General features: G+C 42.9%; 1 protein-coding gene and 1 long non-coding RNA gene across 4 annotated transcripts in view; one reads left to right on the top strand and one right to left on the bottom strand.

Moving 5' to 3' along the window:
- Positions 1-21,902, top strand: part of MOCOS (molybdenum cofactor sulfurase) — a 1,795,153-nt gene that overhangs the window by 810,263 nt on the left and 962,988 nt on the right. The gene's annotated exons all lie outside the window — the stretch shown is intronic.
- LOC121001327 lies at positions 17,415-18,833 on the bottom strand. Its single transcript, XR_005779029.1, has 3 exons — positions 18,756-18,833; positions 17,984-18,049; positions 17,415-17,485 (listed from the first exon to the last, which is right to left on the bottom strand). It is a non-coding gene; the product is annotated as an uncharacterized LOC121001327 (long non-coding RNA).

The following is a 21,902-nucleotide window of genomic DNA, read 5'->3' on the forward strand; positions in this document are numbered from 1 at the left end:
GTTTTGCTCCCATTTTGCATGAGCTGAACTCAAAGATCTGGCTGGTCTCAAATGATCATGGAGGTGAACATGCTGGATGTGGAGGTCCTGGGCTGCTGTGGTTACACGTGGTCTGCGGTTGTGGGGCCGGTTGGATGTACTGCCAAATTCTCTGAAGCGCATTTGGAGACGGCTTATGGTAAAGAAATGAACATTCATTGCATGGGCAACAGCTCTGGTAGACATTCCTGCAGTCAGCATGCCAATTGCACGCTCCCTCAAATGTTGCGACTTCTGTGGCATTGTGCTGTGTGATCAAACTGCACATTTAAGAGTGTACTTTAATTGTGGGCAGTCTAAGGCACACCTGTGCAATATTCATGCTGTCTAATCAGCACCTTGATATGCCACACCTGTGAGGTGGGATGGATTATCTCGGCAAAGGAGAAGTGCTCACTAATACAGATTTAGACAGATTTGTGAACAATATTGGAGAGTAATGTGTTTTTTGTGTATGTAGAAAATGTTTCAGATCTTTGAGTTCATCTCATGCAAAATGGGAGCAAAACTGAAAGTGTTGCGTTTATATTTTTGCTCAGTGTATTTACTAACCCAGAAGATAAAGCAATGAATCTTCATGATGATACATTAAAGGGGTTATCCCATGTTTTCATGTATGCCTAATTGTGTCGTTTTTGACAGCATCATCAACTTACCCAATCCATGTTATTAGTGATTCCTCCTCCTTTCTTCTCTATTTGATCTTCTTTTTTAGCTTTGTTTACTGCCGGTTGTTAGTAGTTACGGCCACCCCAGCGACACCGGAGCAGCGGCCGCGCTTGCGTGCCATCCTCCTCTTTTTTTTTCTACGCAGCCCGACCTAACTCACGGGCTTGCGCATTTTCGCGCATGCGCAATGGATTCTTTTCACCCATCCTGTGTTTTTTCTTTTTATCTGAGAAGAAGTCTCTGTTGCGCACGCGCGCTTTCTCCTGCGCTTGTCAGTCCAGGTTATGGATGGCAGATGAACTTGTCATGTGACAAGGAAGCAGGCTAGGATAAAAGAGCGCAGATAACTACTTTCATACTAGCGTTCGGGGCTCCGCTTGTGAGTTCCGTTTAAAGGCTCTCACAAGCGGCCCCGAACGGATCCGTCCAGCCCTAATGCATTCTGAGTGGATGCGGATCCGCTCAGAATGCATCAGTCTGGCTCCGTTCAGCCTCCGCTCCGCTCAGCAGGCGGACACCTGAACGCAGCTTGCAGCGTTCGGGTGTCCGCCTGGCCGTGCGGAGGCAAACGGATCCGTCCAGACTTACAATGTAAGTCAATGGGGACGGATCCGTTTGAAGATGACACAGTATGGCTCAATTTTCAAACGGATCCGTCCCCCATTGACTTTTAATGTAAAGTCAAAACGGATCCGTTTGCATTATCATGAACAAAAAAAAATAAAATATTTTTTTTTTTTTTTTTGTTCATGGTTATGCAAACGGATCCGTTCTGAACGGATGCAAGCGTTTGCATTATAGGAGCGGATCCGTCTGTGCAGACACCAGACGGATCCGCTCCTAACGCAAGTGTGAAAGTAGCCTAAATCAATTCAAGTGAAAGGAAACAGATTCAGGGGCAAATTATCTGGGAAAGCATTTATGTGTTTGTCATTATAAATTCACCTGTAAGTAATACAAGTAAATAATAATAAGGAAAATATAATTTAATTTTTTTTTTATTTATGTGCATCCATAATAGGTATATTTTTTATGATTACATACCATAAAAAATATAGTATTCACAGAAAAACTTTATTCAAAAAACGACAATGGAATAACAACACAGCAATAAGTCTTGCTTGTCATATTATCAAAGGGCTGTGAATGGTGTGTTGCACTTTGATATATCCTGCTAGAACTACATGCCACATAAATTTGAAAAATGATGTCCGCTATAAATTACTTTTTATAATTTTTTGGGAATTTTATTGCAATGTGATTTTTTACATGATGCAATTACTTCACGATAATTGTAAAATATTGATGTAAGTACGATTACTGTGCGACTATCAAGTTACTTTCCCAGCTCATGATATAATACCGAGTGAACCTACATTGATTGTCCTCACCAATTAGTTTCTGATAATTATGTATTACATAAGTGTTACAGGACACATCTTGCAGTGTGGTGCAACTAAACTTGGCACTTGACTAATGTCATCTTGATCCAATAGCCTTAGGCCACATTCACATGGACGTTGTTGTTTAAATCCATGCATTGGGGACTGCAATTTGCGTGACACACAGCACGGTGAATTTCCATCTACCGTGATGGATGGAGACCCATTCAACTTGAACGGGTCCGGAACCTGTCCGATACGCACAAAATATAGACTTTTTATATTTTTTTGTTGCGGAAGCATAAACAGAAACAACACTGAAGCACTCCAGAGTATTTCCATGGTGTTCCGATATGTGCCTCCGTTCAACAACACAAAACATATCTGTGATTGTGGACCCACTCAAGTGATTGGATCCGTGATGCGTGTTGCACAGAGCTGGTATGTGTTCCATTATTGACAACACCGTCCATTGCACATCTTGTCTAATGTATGCAGTCCTGGAACAGCTGTTCGAGGGTGCATATATTAGTTCAAAATGTGAGGAAATTGCGCCTTTGGAATCGCAAGTAGAGTATCTAAACGGACGGGTTTCCTCACTGAGAGGCATTAACAATTTTGAAAAAAAGTAAGCTGCTCACTTGAGCAAGCACTGTATGGGGTAGATGTTAGGGAGGGTGGTAGCGATGAGGCTCAGGAGCAGGGGCGGATTAAGTGCATGATAGGCCAGGGCATGGGCGTCTGGAGAAATTTTTCCAGGGGGGGGGGTGCAAAATTTTATTGACATCCATGCTCTGCTTGTTTCTGAGAATGTAATGAAGGGGATGGGCATATTCATTATCACAAAGTATAATAACGCATGAGCTGTGCAGTGGCGGATCCAGAGCCTGGTATTGGGAGGGGCACTTCCAGATTATTTTCTGTCCGCCGCCACAAAACAATGGTGCTTATAGAACAGACTACACAGTGTAGCGGTATACTGTATATTGTGTGGCACAGTGTAGGCTATATGTGTATAACATAAACATATTTCACATGAAAGCTTACAATTACTTGGCTTGGCCCTTGGAGATCTCGGACACCACTTCAACACTTGGCTGGGGGGCTCGGCGGAGCTGATGTTGTGTTTTATCCTAATGAAAAAGATTTCATAATAAGGATTTGGAGAAGGGGCAGAGGAATAGCAGAGCAGGGAGAGGATGGTGCTGCTACTAGGGGGTCATACCATGTGGGTGTAATAAAGCCCACCATAAATATACCATAAAAATACCCCCTTGTAATGCCCCCAGTTGAGCTAATGTCCCCATAGTGCCCCCATAATGTGCCAGTATAAAATACCCCTATATAGTGTCCCCAGTAAATGCCTCCATAGTGCTCCTCTCGCCCCTTCCTCCTAGTGCCCCCCATAATGTACCAGTATAAAATGCCCCAGTAGATGCCCTCAGTGTCCACCATAATTTGCAAGTATAAAATACCCCTTCTTAGTGCCCCCCATAGATGACCTTATAGCACTCCTCTCCCCCCTTCCTCATAGTACCCACCATAATGTGTCCCAGTATAAAATTCTACTGTACAGAGCCCCCCATATAAAACACCCCTTCTTTGTGGCCTCAGTAGATGCCCCTATAGTGCCCCAAATAATGTGCCAGTAATAACAGCCCCCCATCATGTGCCAGTAATAACAGCCCCCCCATCATGTGCCAGTAATAACAGCCCCCCCATCATGTGCCAGTAATAACAGCCCCCCCATCATGTGCCAGTAGCCAGAGACCCCCATTATGTGCCAGTAGCCAGAGCCCCCTATTATGTGCCAGTTGCCAGAGACCCCAATTATGTGCCAGTAGCCAGAGACCCCCATTATGTGCCAGTAGCCACCAGTATTGTTCACAAAAAAAAATAAACACTTATACTTACTTCCTTGGCAGTGATGTGATGCAGGCCTCTTCCGGCCTGTGTCCCACGCTGTACGGCTCAGGCGGCATGATGACGACATTGCGGTGCCTGCGCCGGCCTCTGATAGGCTGCCGGCCTAGTGCCTGCAGCCTATCAGAGGAAGGGAAAGGGACACGCCTCTCCGCTGCCTCAGCACAGTCATCTGTATCGCTGTCCTGAGGACGGCGATACAGATGACTATGGAGATGAGCGCTTCCCCCCCCCCCCCCCACACTTCTGAGCATCTCACAGGAGGGGGGGAAATCTTTCCAGGGGGGGGAGATTCCAGGGGGGGGGCACTTGCCCCCCCTTGCCCCCTCCTGCGGACGCCCATGGGCCAGGGGCTGTCTACCCCACACAGGCCCCTCCCTCAATTTTAGTTTCATTTTTTTCATTATGAAGAGGCTGCGGTGCTTCGTGAGCGCCAAAGTCTCTTCGTAGGCCATATGACATCATATTCATGGTTCACGTTGCCTAGCTGCGGCTCATTCCCATCAGAGTGATTGAGTCTGATCTGTAATACTAAGCACAGTGCTATCAAATGCACAGCGCTGAGCAAAGAGGATGCGGCGCTCACTGGGACATTGCTGTCTCCTCAAACAGCTGATTGTCAGGGGTGCCAGGAGTCAGACCCCCACCAACCTCTAAACTCTCTTAGTATAGATGTTACCTGCAGTCCTATGTAACAGCCCACATAACACAGTGAATTATTGTGTTATGTGGGTATTTACCTAGGACTGCAGGGAACATCTACTACATTATCTACACATAGAAAGTTAGCACTGTTATATGGGCTTTTACATAGGACTGCAGGTGACCTCTACAAATTAAAATCTTAGCCCGCTCTACATGGAGGAGAATTCAGCACCACATACCTCTTACTTCCATTGACATCTCCTGTCATGTAGATCTTCTCTTTCCTCTTCTCCTCAGTTTCTTTCAGCCGCATCTCATCTCTCCAGAGTTTGTTATACAGACATGTTAGATTTCTCATAATTGGGGTCATTTATCAAACTGGTGTAAAGTAGAACAGGCTTAGTTGCCCATAGAAACCAATTAGATTCCACCATTCATTTACCAAAGAACCTGTCAAAAATGGAAGGTGGAATCTGATTGATTGCTATGGGCTAATTAACCTGTTCTACTTTACACCAGTTTGAAAAATTATCCCAAAGGTCCCTGTCTACAGCAGTTATAATGTCTTCTAGAGTGCACCCAGTAATAATAACTGTAATAATGCCTGTATAGTGTCACCAAAAATAATGTTCCCTAATAGAAACGCCTTCACAATGCCCCCATATAGTAATTTCCCCCATACTTCCCAATGAAATAATTTGCACCCACACTGCACTCCCATGAAATAATTTGCCCCCACACTGCACGCCTGAAGTAATTTGGCCCCACACTGCCCACCATGAAGAATTTGCCGACACACTGCAGTGATTTGCCCCAAAGTAATAATCTGCCCCACATGAAGTAATTTGCCCCCATTTATTAATCTGACCACTCCCCTGAACTTATTTGCTACCACACTGCCCCGTGTCCTTCTCCTGCCACCCCCCCCTTTCCCCCCCAAAGTTGGCACACACAGAAACAATTATTTTTCTAAAGATAATAGTTACCTGTGTCCAGCATGGTGAGGCAGGCGCGCATTCTTCATTGTCCTGCGTTCCCCCCGGCACAGTCGGGATTTCACTACTGCATAATCCGCCACTGATCAGGAGAGTGAGTTAGCAAGGTGTATCACATTTAAAAAGAGGGGTAGAGGGAATAGTACCAGGGAGGCTAGCCCTGATCTGACCCCCCACAACAAGTTTGAACAGTTGTTAGATGAGGGTTATCTCGGTTCAGGTACAGCACTGCTGTAGCCGGACCGTTCTTCTGCCAGTCTTTACGGTAAGAGCAGTTAGACTATGGAGCTCTATGCCTGAGGAGGTGGTGATGGTGAGTTCACTAAAACAGTTCAAGAGGTGTCTGGATGTATTTCCGGAGTGTAATAATATTACAGGCTATAGCTACTAGAGAGGTGTTGTTTTTCCAGGGATTGATTCTGATTGCCTGATTGGAGTCAGGAATGAATTTTCTCACCTATAGTCTTGAGAATTGGCTACCTCACAGTTGGTTTTTTGCCTTCATCATGATCAATTTGCTGGATAACAGACTGTAAACCGGATGGAAATATGTATTTTTCTGCCTTATAAACCATGTTACTATGTATTAGATACGTTTCATTTAACACTTTATGATGTTCTACCCATTGCCCTCATAAAAAATGAATATATTAAATAATAAAATTTTAGTTTTTGGCCTGTATCACCAGTTGCACGGTCAATAATAATTTTTCTATTTCATTTGATAGTGTATTTCCATCTCAAGTCATGCCATCCTGCATCATCCCTGGTTGTGGTAATACATGGAAAAAAAAAAATATATATATTATTATGCATGTTTTCCCTAAAGACAAAGATTTAATTCGCCGTTGGCTATTGCAAGCACCCCAATATTTTCAAGATTTGGAAGACTGGGTAGAAAAAATATTTCTTGGAAAACAAACCGACCGCTATAGACTATGTTCCCGTCACTTTGATTATTTTGCATATCAGGATGGCGATTCAAGAAAAATACTATTTCCACATGCTCTACCAACAATTTTTCCAGACCTAAAGACGATGACACCGGAAAATACAATTGGGGTATCACAGGAAACACCCTTTGAAAAAAATGAAAACGCTGTAGAAAACAGGCCACGAAAAAGAAAACGAGTAACCCAAACAGAGAGAGTTGACATGGATCCAAATAGATCAACAATAAACAGTAACACAGTAACATAGTGTTATCCGGATTATCGATTGGTGAAACTGTATATCTCCAGTTGCCCATATTTTCTAGTCCTATAACTGCTGCTGGAAATACTGCATGCAGTAACATCAAAACCAAAGATAATTCTACAAACACTGACCTATACTGGTACGAGGACAAAAATGTATTTGTTATGGACTCCTCACTAATTCCTAAGAAAAATAGTGGGACTCAAACATGCAAAGGAAAAAAATAATAATCGTGGGACAACTTGCAAGCTATTGACAGACTCATATGATTTACCAAAAAAAGAGAGAATGAGAAAAAAAGGTACTCTTGAAGAAATTGAAACAGTTGAAATTTTACCGTTAGGCGAGGATCTGTACCACAAGTACATTGCTAACAATAATGACAACAGGTTAGATAAAAGTGCATTATCTTTGATGGAAACTGTTGATTCACAATCACACTGTCAACAAAGGATTGGTTTTGATACTGTGTCAATATCAAATACAGATCCAAATTATTCACATTTTGCCATTCCACATACATCTCCTCGTCATAGGTGTTTACTAAGCCCAGAAGAACCACTTTTTACTTCTACCCCAAAGAGTGTATGCTGCACACCAGTATGCCCGCCCATTGATAATAGTTCACCAGTTCAGAAAGCACCATCTTCGGTTGTTAAAAAACTGGATTGGATGGAAGGAGTAGTGCAACCTGTTGAAAAAGAGTCTATTAAAACAAATCCAGAGTACTTTGATATACCAATGGAAGATTCTGATATTGAAGAAGACGAAATTCTAAGTGACCTTTCTGACAACAGTGATGACGAAGATACAGATTTTTTTAATCCAAATTCCAGTTTGGACAACATGGATGCCATATCATCTGACTCAGATAACCATTTGCATGAGCCTAAATTTATAGTATTTATAGTTGTCTTAAAAAACTAATTAGTATGATTCCATGCCAGTATCGTAAGACATGTGGTCATGAAATAACGCATATTGGTGTTAGACAATGTGGTTCTGCTATAAATGTGGATGTGAGATGCACAAAGGGTCACCACAAACACCTTTGGAATAGCCAGCCCCTAGTTAATCGAGTTCCAGCTGGAAACCAAAGAGGATATATATTCCCTATGATTGATTATCATTGGAAACAAGAATGAAAAAATATTATCACATCTATTGGACAACAAGCGGTGTGCCTTGCTGGTGATGGGTAATCCAATAGCCCTGGCTTTTCAGCCAAATACTGCGTTTACGGCCTTGTTGGACACAGAGTCAAGTAAAATAGGGGATTTTACTGTCGAACAAATTGCACCCCCAAATAATTCAGTGAGCTTGGAGAAAATTGCTTTCAAAAAGACATTGGAAAGAATACTGTCTTCTCATGTAAAAGTAAGAATCATAACAACAGACAGACATGTTGCAATTCAAAAAATTGTAAGGGAGGACTATCCGAACATCAAGCACCAATTTGATGTGTGGTATATGGCCAAATCGGTTGGTCAAAAACTACTGGCTGTCTCAAAATTAAAAAATTTTGAAAAGATTTCTACATGGATACAATCTATCAAAAACCATCTTTGGTGGTGTGCGAGAAATTGTAATGAGGACGCTTCAAATTTATTGGCAAGATGGAATTCTATTACTCATCATGTTTTGAATGTGCACGAATGGGATGCAGATGGGCCATACTGTAAATGCCATCATCCACCAGGCCTCCCACACACTAAATGGTTAACGGAAGATTCCGCTGCATTTGCAAAACTAAAAGCTGTTATTGAAAACCCATCACTTCAACGTGACTTGGAACACTTATCTTTCTTCTGCCACACCGGCGAATTAGAAGTGTTCCATTCAAGTGCCCTAAAATACAGACCTAAGCGAGTTCATTTTTACTTCGATGGTATGGTGGCACGGACAACTTTGGCTGTTCTAGACCATAATAGAAATCTAGAAAGAGTTCAAGTGGTTTTGAGAACATTTGAAAGTGACACTGAAGAATCAAGCCGAAAGCGTTTTCGGATAGAATATTCAAAAGCCCGTAAGGCCTGGGTGGTCAAAATACTATACGAACAGCGTTGTAACGAATTCCTGAAAGAAATTCTACGTGACATATTTCTTTATGCAGAAAACAGAATTGAGAGTCCACACGAACATCATTACCAAAAAATATAGACCCAATTCCAAAACCACCATCTCAGGAAATTATAGACAAATATTTATCTAGATTTGGAAATAAATAACGGGTAATAGTTCATGCAACCTTAGTCTACATACACACGGCTGTGTTAATATTATCAGTTAGCATATACACTGGTTTGACATTTGTATATAAGCTGTAACGGTCGCGTACACACACACACAGGGGGAAGGGATGTGACCACTGCGCTCCACCCTTACCCCTGGCCCTGCCTACTTGCCTCGCGAGTCCTAATGACAGGGGACAACTGGACGGCAATCCCTAGCTTGGAATAAGTGCAGGGATGACAGACAGACAAACAGAACGTGAACGGACCGAGTCAATACCAGGAAAGCTACAAAGTACAAATGGAGCAAGCAGAGAATTGTCAGGAGAAGCCGGGGTCATAAATACCAGGAGAGTCGTGAAGTACCAAAGGAGTCAGCAGAGGATTGTCAGGAGGAGGCCGGGGTCAGAATACCAGGAGAGCAGCAAAGTACACAAGGAGCAGGCAGAGGATCGTCAGGAATTCAGCAGGAGGTAAGTACGCCAGGAAGACAAAGTCACAGGTGGAACCTAAATTAACAGGCAACCTGTGGCTAGCAGGCTGCCTGTATTTATAGTGGGGAGTGAGGGTTATGTGACGTGGCCAGCGTCACATGACCGACAGACCAACCAGTCTAGCACCGAGTGATCAGCTCGGCGCTCAAGGCAGACTTTGGAGCAGGGGGCCTCCCAGCTCGCAAAGCCGCCCTGGGAACGAGGTCAACACAGATCCTCGCTCCAGAAGCTAAGCAGCAGGTCTGCGGCAAATGGGAGACCGAGTGCACCTTCGGAACCCCGTTACAGTACCCCCCCTTTTACGAGGGGCCACCGGACCCAAGACTTCAGGCGATGGCTTTTCAGAGTGTTCTAAATTAAATTTTCGAACAAATCTAGGAGCATGAACCTCCCTGACGGGTACCCAAGATCTCTCTTCAGGTCCATACCCCTTCCAGTGAATCAGGTACTGCAAGGAATTACGCACCTTCCTGACATCCACTATTTTAGACACCACATACTCGACAGCATCATTAACAAGAACCGGCAGAGGCGAGGCTTTCGATGGTACTACCGGTTCAAAATATTTTTTAAGCAGAGATTTATGGAACACATTATGAATGTGGAATGAGTCGGGCAGCTCCAACCTAAATGATACCGGGTTAATCACCTCCGTGATCTTATATGGTCCAATAAAACGAGGAGCAAACTTTTTAGAATCTACCTTAAGAAAGAGATTCTTGGAGGACAACCATACCTTTGAGCCTTTTCTAAGTTCGATTGAACCCAGGCCCAAACTGTGCACAGTTCAGAGGAGAGCCTATCCGCCTCAGGGTTAAAGGAGTATACGGATGACCCAGAATGAAAACGGGGATGGAAACCATGTTTACAAAAGAAAGGTGAAACCCCAACAGAAGAATTGACACGGTTATTCAAAGCAAATTCAGCCAATGAAGAAATTTCACCCATAATTGCTGGTCATCAGCAACATACAACCTCAAGAATTGTTCCACAGACTGATTAAGGCGTTCAGTCTGCCCATTACTCTCAGGATGGTAGGCAGAGGAAAAAGACAATGAAATTTTACATTTTTGACAGAAGGCCCTCCAGAATTTGGACACAAATGCACACCCCTGTCAGAAACAATATTTTCCGGGATACCATGCAATCAAACAACTTCTTTCACAAAAATAGACGCCAGTGTTTTGGCATTCGGGAGTTTAGACAGGGGAATGAAATGGACCATCTTGCTAAACCTATCGACCACTACCCAAACTACAGTTTTACCCTCCGCCGGCGGTAGGTCAGTTATAAAGTCCATCGAGATATGGGACCAGGGTCTACTGGGAATGGGTAGGGGTCGTAGGTTACCTGCAGGGCGAGTCCTAGGTGTCTTGGACCTGGCACAAACCTCACAGGCTGACACGTAGGACTTGACATCCCTAGTTAGAGTGGGCCACCAATAAGATCTAGAAACCAGATCCTTAGTTCCCTCAACACCCGGATGTCCACAAAAGGCAGAATCGTGACACTCACCCAACAGCTGGAGACGAAATTGTACGGGAACAAACAACTTATCTGTTGGGGTGGATACCGGTGCCAGATGTTGTTCAGACCTAATGCGAGCCGAGATATCCTGGGTTAGAGCTGCTATGAAGATTTTTGCTGGTAGGATGGATTCAGGTGGCACCTCAGTAGGTTGAAAAGCATGGAAGCTCCGAGATAATGCGTCCGCCTTCGCATTTTTACTTCCCGGCCTGAACGTAATGTAAAAATCAAAACGAGTAAAAAACAGAGCCCATCTGGCTTGACGGGGATTCAACCTCTTAGCAGACTCGAGAAACATCAGGTTTTTATGGTCAGTGACAACAGTTACACAATGCCTTGCCCCCTCCAGAAAATGCCTCCACTCCTCAAATGCCCATTTAATGGCCAGCAGCTCCCTATTCCCTATATCGTAGTTCTCTCCGTGGGAGAGAATTTCCTGGAGAAGAAGGCACATGGTCTCAGGTTAGTGAGGCTAGCAGGACCTTGTGAAAGGACTGCTCCTGCGCCGTCCTCGGACACATCCACCTCCACAATAAAAGGTTTCTCCTGATCAGGCTGGATCAGAATGGCAGCGCTACTGAATGCCTTTTTTAATTTTTCAAATGAAGAAATGGCCTCCGTAGACCAATTCTCCAAATCCGCCCCTTTCTTAGTAAGGTCGGTCAACGGTTTAGCAATTACGGAAAAATTCATAATAAATTTACGATAGTAATTGGCGAAACCTAAGAACCGTTGTAAGGCCTTTAAGGATGAAGGTCTTACCCATTCCTTAATTGCTAGTACCTTACCAGGATCCATCTTGAAGGCGTGAGGAGTCAGAACATGCCCTAGAAACAGAATCTCCTGTACACCAAAGACACATTTCTCTTGCTTAGCGGATAGCTGATTCTCCCTCAACACCTGTAATACTTGTTTAACATGAGACATATGGGATTCGAAGTCAGGAGAGAATATCAAAATGTCGTCAAGATAGACAATAACAAATTTACCTAAGAACTCCCTAAGAATGTGATTCATGAAGTTTTGGACCACAGCTGGGGCATTGCTGAGTCCAAAAGGCATCACCTGATATTCAAAGTGTCCTACCGGAGTATTGATTGTATGCCCCTTTCAGGTCAATTTTGGAAAACCAGGTTGCCCCCAGAACCTGGTTAAATAAATCCGGAATCAATGGGAGGGAGTATCTATTCTGGACAGTGATTTTATTTAATCTCTGGTAATCGATACATGGCCTAAGACCTCCATCTTTTTTCTTAACGAAGAAAAACCCCGCCCCAAAGGAGAGACAAAAGGTCTAATATGCCCTTTACCAAGGCTCTCCTTAATATAATCTTCCATGGCCTTGCGTTTGGGCTTAGAAAGATTATAAATTCGCCCCTTAGGAAACTTGGCCCCCTCTACTAGCTCTATAGTACAATCATAAGGTCTATGGGGGGGGGAGAACCTCCGGGGTTGGTGATGAGAATACATCCGAATATTCCCTAACAACAGTGGGTAAAGTATCAGACTTTACTGAGACCCCAGCCTGTACCACGGACAAGTACGAGTCACACTTAGGCCCCCATCTCATCAACTCCCCATTGGACCAATCTATAGTGGGGTTATGTAGTCGGAGCCAAGGCAACCCTATTACCACCTCAGCCGGTAGGTTCTCCAGGACTTAAAGGGAACATCTCTCTGAGTGGCACACACCCACAGTTAGAGAAATCTCCGGGGTACATGAGCTCACTGTACCACCAATAAGAGGAGTAGCATCAATAGCCATGACATGGATAGGAGTTGGTAAATCAAACATTGGAATACCCAATCTTACAGCATACTCAGAGTCAATAAAGCTGGCGGCTGAGCCAGAATCAATAAAGGCCTTACCCGGCCATTTATCTACTCCCAGAGAAATCGTAATGGGTACCAAAAGCTTACATTTAGAAAAATCAGGGTGTACCTGGTCTTTAGGTTGCCTTGCCTTAGGAGACTTGACAGAGAGGACCTTCTTAGGACACTGGTTGATCCAATGGTCAGGATCTCCACAGTAAGAGCATTCTCCAAGTCTGCGGCAAAGATTCCCTCGGGTCATGCCAACCTGCATGGGTTCCTCGGTGGAGACCTCAGCATTGTCTCTGGGATAGGACTCTGGCTGGTCCACCATCTGGGAAGAGAACTGTTGTTCCTGTCGTACCTCTAATCCGTCGGTCAAGTCGGACAACAAGGGTCATCATCTCCTCTAAGGTCTCTGGAAGTTGATAACTGACTAAATTATCAGACAGACCTGACCTGAACTGACTCTTCAGGGCTGGTTCGTTCCATTGTGAGGGGACACACCACCTTCTGAATTGGGTGCAATAATCCTCCGCAGGTAGATTGCCCTGAACCAGTGCCTTTAGAGCCGTCTCGGCTACTAGAGCCCTGTCTGGTTCATCATAGAGGGTACCCAGGGCCTCAAAGAACCCCTTCACAGAAGATAAACAACTGGCGCCAGCAGGTAAAGAGAACGCCCAGTCCTGGGAATCACCCTGTAGTCGGGAAATTATAATGCCCATGCGTTGACTCTCGGGGCCAGAGGACACGGGGTGCAAACGGAAGTAAAGTTTGCAATTCTCCTTAAAAGAGAGAAACTTTTTCCGGTCTCCAGAAAAGGGTTCTGGGAGCTTAATCTGGGGCTCAAAATGCGGACTGGAGGCCTGAGGAGTGGAAGAACCTTGCCCCAACTCTAAAGAACTGAGTTTTTCCCCTAACTCCTGCGTCAGATTAGAGACATGGTCCGTCAGGGTCACCAGAGGATTCATTATACAGTGGTTATTGGGCCTGTTAATCTGTAACGGTCGCGTACACACACACACAGGGGGAAGGGAAGTGACCACTGCGCTCCACCCTTACCCCTGGCCCTGCCTACTTGCCTCGCGAGTCCTAATGACAGGGGACAACTGGATGGCAATCCCTAGCTTGGAATAAGTGCAGGGATGACAGACAGACAAACAACAGAACGTGAACGGACTGAGTCAATACCAGGAAAGCTACAAAGTACAAATGGAGCAAGCAGAGAATTGTCAGGAGAAGCCGGGGTCATAAATACCAGGAGAGTCATGAAGTACCAAAGGAGTCAGCAGAGGATCGTCAGGAGGAGGCCGGGGTCAGAATACCAGGAGAGCAGCAAAGTATACAAGGAGCAGGCAGAGGATCGTCAGGAATTCAGCAGGAGGTAAGTACGCCAGGAAGACAAAGTCACAGGTGGAACCTAAATTAACAGGCAACCTGTGGCCAGCAGGCTGCCTGTATTTATAGTGGGGAGTGAGGGTCATGTGACGTGGCCAGTGTCACATGACCGACAGACCAACCAGTCAAGCACCGAGAGATCAGCTCGGCGCTCAAGGCAGACTTAGGAGCAGGGGGCCTCCCAGCTAGCAAAGCCGCCCTGGGAACGAGGTCAAACACAGATCCTCGCTCCAGAAGCTAAGCAGCAGGTCTGCGGCAAATGGGAGACCGAGTGCACCTTCGGAACCCCGTTACATAAGCCTTTTACATAATGTAAATGGACACCCATATGAAAAAAGCTGATTACTGTTGGTATAAAGACCAAGACTAAGGTGTGTTCCTTTTTTTCAGACTTGAACTCTGAACTTAAAAGATTAGCATAATACCCATTTTTGGCTGCAATAAAGTTATGTATAAAAATTTAGGATAAAGGTGCCACATGAGAGGCATAATTGGATGTTGAACCAAACAATTGTATGCCTGCGTCCTTATTTGGTTGCATTACTAGTTCAGATGTTTTTTTTGTTTTTTTTTTATAAAAAAAGCTGTTTGGCAATTGGAAGTTTTCAAAGTGAAATATACATAATAATCTGATTGTACAATACACAGCCCACCAAAAAAAATTATATATAATTATTAGTACACTGTTACTGTTATTACCTATTAAAAGTCATCTTTTTGTAGAGGTGAATGGTCGTGTTTCTACATCAAAGCTTGTCTATTTGAACCAATTGTTTGTGTTTCAATAAATAATTTGTTCTGGAAAACCTTGTGTGTTATTTAAATATTTTATACGGCAAAAAAATAAGCAGAACTTTTAAAACAAGTTTTATTTATTTACGAAATAGAAAGTTAACTGAATCATGAATCAAAACATATAATATCACATTTATGAGATATCTTTTTATAGAATTTAATCTGTACATATATCGATAAACTTTTTATTGATAGGAAACATTAGTTTAGGTTTGACAAAATTTGCTGTATTTTATTAAACAAAAGTAATAATATAATTGAAATATCTTCTTCTACCTTCTCAATTTCATCAGCCTTCTCAAGCAGGCTGTACAGGGTAGACAAAAATCAAGGCAGATAAGTGCTGCCTGTAGTGTAGTAGTACCTCTTAAACTCAGCTCCAACCACATTGTCAATAATTTGGGACGTTCGGCGTTCCTGCCAGATCATAGCAAACAGACAGAGAGGATGGCTGAATAAAACCATGCAGACTTTGAGTGGAACTTCTGCACAATTGGAAGCAAGTATCCGCCTTTGTTTTCTCATGACTGCCGGAGAAGCCTGCCGATAATGTGAAAGTAGACTTAGATGGTACATTATGAAATATGAACGTGAAAAAAGTCAAATTTCTGTTACAGTCAAGTGTGTCCATTGGATGATGGACAAGTGTGTTCATTTCAATTTCACTTCTAAGTAATTACAAATTTCAAAATCTAATTAATTGGAGAAGAATAAAATATGAGTCATCTTTGAAATTTTATACAGTGAACCCGGAGTGGTTAAAATTATTATCTAATGCACATAAATAGCCAACCTAAATACAAAAACTTGGATAAACCAATCTATAAATGCTGATCTAGCTGGATGATATATCCGATTTTTTGGATATAGGTGGGCGCTGTAAGTGCGTTAGGTAATAATTTTAACAACATATGGTTCATTGTATTAAAACTATAATATGTTCTTATTTTAGTGTTGACCAATTTAGTCGTTATTGTAATTTTAAATTACTTAGATGTTAAAATTATATTGGTTATCCTGACTGTTATGTCTTTGTTTTGTACTTTTTTCTAATAGAACTTAAAAAAACAAAAGTAGTTGTATAATTTCAGCTATTGACTTATATCCAGTATAAGTAATTTTTAATATACTTTGATTGTCCTTTCTGAGTTATTCTGATTCGATTTACCATTTCATTATATACAAATATTTTCCTTGGCTAGGACCACCCTACACAATGGATCAACGGAGATGATCCTTGCACACTGTAGAATAAATAACTTGCCAGCTTGGGGACGTAAATGATGAAGTGCCAATAGGCTAGTGCTTATTCCTATATAGTAAAATAAAGTCCTCTACTATTTTATTAAAGGGTGGTCGTAACGCCAGGATATATACAGTATATATGTTGAAATACAAATGAATCAAGTTAGCAAAGGAGATAATATGGACAATCATAATACATCAATTGTTTCCTATTATCTTCAAATCAAAAGGTAATTTGATGAATTTATACAAACACTTTGTCAAGAATTGGAAATACTTTTTAAAATCTATGGAAGACAACTGTGAAAATAAAACAAAATAATATAGCATTAAAAGTTTAAATCCAAATCAGATTGTGTAAGTGGAACGTCTTGATAATAGTGAAAACTCGTGTAACAACCATTTGGATCGGGAAAAAGTGCTCTGATTTTTAGAACTGCAAACGTAGGAATTGGTTTCCTGTTATGTCTACCAAGTGGGCCATGTACCCACATAGTGAATGCTCGATAAGCGGGCAAACGAAGACATCTAAAAAGAAAAACACAAAAAGAATTACTTTATTGTCCGACATCCACGAGACTATGTTCTGGAATGGGATTATTTCGCTGAAGAGATATCTGCCTCAAGAAATACCTAATGTAACAGGTTTTAAAACTAACCACATCTAATATAATTAGAGGTGTTCTACTAAATACAAGTACCTTCAAGTGGCAATAGCTACAAACTTTCAGTATGCTCATATAGAAAAAAAAGTTGACTCACCAAGGGTTTTTGGAGTCCATTGCCTGACCAGTGGTAATTTGCATAGATGTAATGAGACCAATGGGTCGATCACTCTCTTGACAAACTTCATTAAAACTTGGATGTTTACAGATGCAAGTAATTTCTGGGGTTAATAGGCTTTCCAAGGCATAGATCTCTGTGCAACATAAACAATCATTTACTGATGTCAAGATTTGGCACTGTCCACAGTTACACCAGTGCAATTCTTTTAGTCGTTTTTCCGGGTCTGGCTCTTCAATTGAACAATCCTCCTCGGGTGACCATAATGGGTCATTCTGAAAACAATAGTCTTCACCTGGGTTTGCAGCTCTATTTTTTTTCCTTAGGCGCTCTAATAGACTTTTCATTTCCTAAAAAAAAAAAATATAAGGTAAGAAGTAAAATTTAACAAATTTTTTTGCTACAAAAAGACTTTAAACAGTATTTTAAAAACTGCCTATTTTGTCAGACAAAAAAATCAATCGTATAGAGGGAAAAAAAAATTTAAGCTGTGTCGAACATAGAGAAGTCAGGCCACTATAGTAAGGTTCAAAGAAGGGTCGGAAAAAAAAAAACCCACCCACCCAAGAACAACACCGGACTGATGAATTTACTCATATTCTTTTTGACATGAACATTTGTGCTTTTTCTTATGAAGAAAATTCGAGTTTTAACATCAGAAGAGGAGATGAACCAAACAGGGCCGACTCTTAGGCATAGACATTTAGAAGTAGCATTGTCTGTCGTTATTTTAATTCCTGGACAAAGTGGCAGGTAATACACCATCTAAATAGATAATTTTGCAAAAGTAGTAACCATTTTTATTTTTAGTACAGTAGATAAAACATATGTTGAATCTTGTACAATACCTCATCTTCCTCAATTGTTTCATGTCCAAAACTTTCATTGAGCCAACTTTCATCGATTTCCGATATCTATATTTTTTTCATTTTTTAAATAAAAAAAATAGGAAATGATTTACATTATAAAGATGTATATTTTAAATTTGAATATATATTTTACATGTTATTTCACATGACATGTTCTCAATTCATGTTTTAAATTATAGTATGTAAAGCAAACATGCCAATCTACGTGACCATGGTAGTTTTATCTAAATAGTATGAATACAGAGAGGATAAGTAGATAATTTATTAATGATAATTTCTTCCTCAAAATTGATTTTTTTGGTACAGTTGTTGAATTTCCTCCATATCGCCGGCAATGCTATGCCAATACTTCACACTAGGAGTGGTATTGCTGACATCCCATAAACAAAAATTATATGTTTTTATAATAAATTCATACATATGTTTTGAGCTTTGGGCTAGGGTGCCAGTGATATAGACTACGCTAGGGTGCCAGTGATATCAACAATGAATGTAGGGGTGGAGACTCTGAATACCATAGCGTGAGATGTCATTCAGCTTCATCGGTAGTAAAGAAAACATGTTTGAAAGGGAGAAGCTCTTTGCCAAAAAGTTCTCAACTAATACACTGCGTCAGAATACATGAGTAAAGATGGTGATATGTCTGTGATCTTCTCCCACCATGCAAAACACAGTTATTATGTGATTATCAAATGATTTATAAAAAATATAGATTCAAATATGCAGAATAAAAATAAACAATTAGAATTACCTGCATTGATGACATAGTATTTTCGAGTTCATCAAATTCAGAATCAGAGATCACCTCTCTGTAATCTTTACTGGTTGCCTAGGAATAACAAAGGTTATAGATAATTCTAATGAAATGTCAGACAATAAAACAATATTAGAAAATATAAATGTTTTAAAATAATATATAGCAACAAAAATGACCCTACAACGTACACTGAATGCCCTGAGTACACTCCTGTAATATACACCATTGCCACTAAAATGCACACTGTAATGTACATTGATTGCCAACAGGAATGTCCATAGACTGCCCCCAGTACTGTCCCCAGACTGGACCGCTGTAATGTCCACCACTGGCCCCTGAATTCCCATTGTATTGTCACCATACTCCACACAGACTGCCCCCAGTACTGTCCGTGCTACCCTTTTATAGTGGTTTTTAACAGTGTACTACTTGGGCCTGGCGCAGGAGGGAAGAGAAGAACACCAGTGTGAAAATCAATCTGACAGAGGCATGACCAGTGGCGTACACACAATTCATGGTGCCCCGGTGCAAAACTGATCCATGGGGCACCCTCCCCCATAAGTGTCATCCACAGAGCCCCCATAATTGCCCTCCACAGATATCCCCATAAGTGCCCTCCACAGATATCCCCATAAGTGCCCTCCACAGAGCCCCCATCAGTGCACTACACAGATATCCCCATAAGTGCCCTCCACAGAGCCCCCATCAGTGCACTACACAGATATCCCCATAAGTGCCCTCCACAGATATCTCATAAGTGCACTACACAGATATCCCCATAAGTGCCCTCCACAGAGCCCCCATAAGTGCACTCCACAGATGTCCCCATAAGTGCCCTCCACAGAGCCCCCATAAGTGCACTACACAGATATCCCCATAAGTGCCCTTCACAGATATCCCCATAAGTGCACTACACAGATATCCCCATAAGTGCCCTCCACAGATATCCCCATAAGTGCCCTCCACAGATATCCCCATAAGTGCCCTCCACAGATATCCCCATAAGTGCCCTCCACAGATATCCCCATAAGTGCCCTCCACAGATATCCCCATAAGTGCCCTCCACAGATATCCCCATAAATGCCCTCCACAGATATCCCCATAAGTGCCCTCCACAGATATCCCCATAAGTGCCCTCCACAGATATCCCCATAAGTGCCCTCCACAGATATCCCCATAAGTGCCCTCCACAGATATCCCCATAAGTGCACTACACAGATATCCCCATAAGTGCCCTCCAGAGATATCCCCATAAGTGCCCTCCACAGATATCCCCATAAGTGCCCTCCACAGATATCCCCATAAGTGCCCTCCACAGATATCCCCATAAGTGCCCTCCACAGATATCCCCATAAGTGCCCTCCACAGATATCCCCATAAGTGCCCTCCACAGATATCCCCATAAGTGCCCTCCACAGATATCCCCATAAGTGCCCTCCACAGATATCCCCATAAGTGCCCTCCACAGATATCCCCATAAGTGCCCTCCACAGATATCCCCATAAGTGCACTACACAGATATACAGAGCCCCCATAAGTGCCCTCCACAGAGCCCCCATAAGTGTCCTTCACAGATATCCCCATAAGTGCCCTCCACAGATATTCCCATAAGTGTCCTCCACAGAGCCTCCATAAGTGCACTACACAGATATCCCCATAAGTGCTCTCCACAGATATCCCCATAAGTGCCCTCCACAGATATCCCCATAAGTGCTCTCCACAGAGCCCCCATAAGTGCACTCCACAGATATCCCCATAAGTGCCCTCCACAGATATCCCAATAAGTGCACTACACAGATATCCCCATAAGTGCCCTCCACAGATATCCCCATAAGTGCCCTCCACAGATATCCCCATAAGTGCCCTCCACAGATATCCCCATAAGTGCCCTCCACAGAGCCCCCATAAGTGCACTCCACAGATATCCCCATAAGTGCCCTCCACAGATATCCCCATAAGTGCCCTCCACAGATATCCCCATAAGTGCCCTCCACAGATATCCCCATAAGTGCCCTCCACAGATATCCCCATAAGTGCCCTCCACAGATATCCCCATAAGTGCCCTCCACAGATATCCCCATAAGTGCCCTCCACAGAGCCCCCATAAGTGCACTCCACAGATATCTCCATAAGTGCCCTCCACAGAGCCCCCATAAGTGCACTACACAGATATCCCCATAAGTGCCCTCCACAGATATCCCCATAAGTGCACTACACAGATATCCCCATAAGTGCCCTCCACAGATATCCCCATAAGTGCCCTCCACAGATATCCCCATAAGTGCCCTCCACAGATATCCCCATAAGTGCCCTCCACAGATATCCCCATAAGTGCCCTCCACAGATATCCCCATAAGTGCCCTCCACAGATATCCCCATAAGTGCCCTCCACAGATATCCCCATAAGTGCCCTCCAAAGATATCCCCATAAGTGCACTACACAGATATCCCCATAAGTGCCCTCCAGAGATATCCCCATAAGTGCACTACACAGATATCCCCATAAGTGCCCTCCACAGATATCCCCATAAGTGCCCTCCACAGAGCCACCATAAGTGCACTCCACAGATATCCCCATAAGTGCCCTCCACAGATATCCCAATAAGTGCATTACACAGATATCCCCATAAGTGCCCTCCACAAATATATCCATAAAAGTGCACTACACAGATATCCCTATAAGTGCCCTCCACAGATATCCCTATAAGTGCCCTCCACAGATATCCCTATAAGTGCCCTCCACAGAGCCCCCATAAGTGCACTCCACAGATATCCCCATAAGTGCCTTCCACAGATATCCCCATAAGTGCACTTCACAGATATCCCCATAAGTGCCCTCCACAGATATCCCCATAAGTGCACTACACAGATATACAGAGCCCCCATAAGTGCCCTCCACAGAGCCCCCATAAGTGTCCTTCACAGATATCCCCATAAGTACCCTCCACAGATATTCCCATAAGTGTCCTCCACAGAGCCTCCATAAGTGCACTACACAGATATCCCCATAAGTGCCCTCCACAGATATCCCCATAAGTGCCCTCCACAGATATCCCCATAAGTGCCCTCCACAGAGCCCCCATAAGTGCACTCCACAGATATCCCCATAAGTGCCCTCCACAGATATCCCAATAAGTGCAC

The sequence above is a fragment of the Bufo bufo genome, chromosome 5, assembly GCF_905171765.1.
Source record: "Bufo bufo chromosome 5, aBufBuf1.1, whole genome shotgun sequence".
NCBI lineage: Eukaryota > Metazoa > Chordata > Amphibia > Anura > Bufonidae > Bufo > Bufo bufo.